This window comes from Schistosoma mansoni (assembly GCF_000237925.1).
Source record: "Schistosoma mansoni, WGS project CABG00000000 data, supercontig 0149, strain Puerto Rico, whole genome shotgun sequence".
Classification (NCBI taxonomy): domain Eukaryota; kingdom Metazoa; phylum Platyhelminthes; class Trematoda; order Strigeidida; family Schistosomatidae; genus Schistosoma; species Schistosoma mansoni.
The window spans coordinates 465,217-465,998 of NW_017386046.1; the positions used below are offsets into that span (position 1 = coordinate 465,217).

Sequence of the window (782 nt, forward strand, 5' to 3'; positions counted from 1 at the left end):
TCTGTATGTTTCTATTTCATAAAAATTATTTACATTCACTTAGTATTGTTTGTTTGAATCTTCCCATTGATGTTTAGGACTGCAACTGGTCAGTCTCTAATTGGCATATGTGCATACTGTGCGAATTTCCTCGATATAGCCTTAATTCACAAGCATTGTAAGCAAAGATGGATAGTGCCACGGTATGAACATATGTCAATTAGAGACTGATCTATTGCAGTCCTAAACATCAATGGGAAGATTCAAACAAACAATACTAAGTGAATTTATACTTCACCCCATTGCATAAGCAAGTGGCTATCAGCTCTCAGTAGCTGAGTGGATAACGCGATGGCGTTTGAAGCGAAAAGTACTGGGTTCGAGTTCCAGGGTTAAGATTAACTCTGAGATGCAGGTATATCGAGCTGACCAGTCCCAAATAGGACGAAACGGGCGTCCTGGATTCCAGTGCTAGCCACTATCCATCTTTGCTTGCAATTAATTACATTGTTTTCAATCAGCACTAGATCAAGGTTCACGTTTCAGATTATAGTAATGTATTTCCTTTTGAAAAACTGACTTCTTTTATGATCTAACAATTTCATCTGTTAATAAAAAGTTTAGTAATTAAGGCTAGACTAATGATTACATATGTTGTCTTGTAAACTGATATGGTCTTTGTTCATGCTTTCTGAATAATTTAATGCTTACATTGTTGATTTTTCACAATCAATAATATTGTTACATTTTTTTTAGTTAGATGGAAATTACTTATTCATCACGTTTGTGCAGTTAATGTAGCA

General features: G+C 34.9%; 1 non-coding gene across 1 annotated transcript; it reads left to right on the plus strand.

Annotated features, from left to right (window-relative positions):
• The first annotated feature begins 305 nt into the window (after positions 1-305).
• On the plus strand, positions 306-377 carry Smp_tRNA_01697_Pseudo_TTG.1.1. Its single transcript has one exon. It is a non-coding gene (tRNA).
• Positions 378-782: the final 405 nt, after the last annotated feature.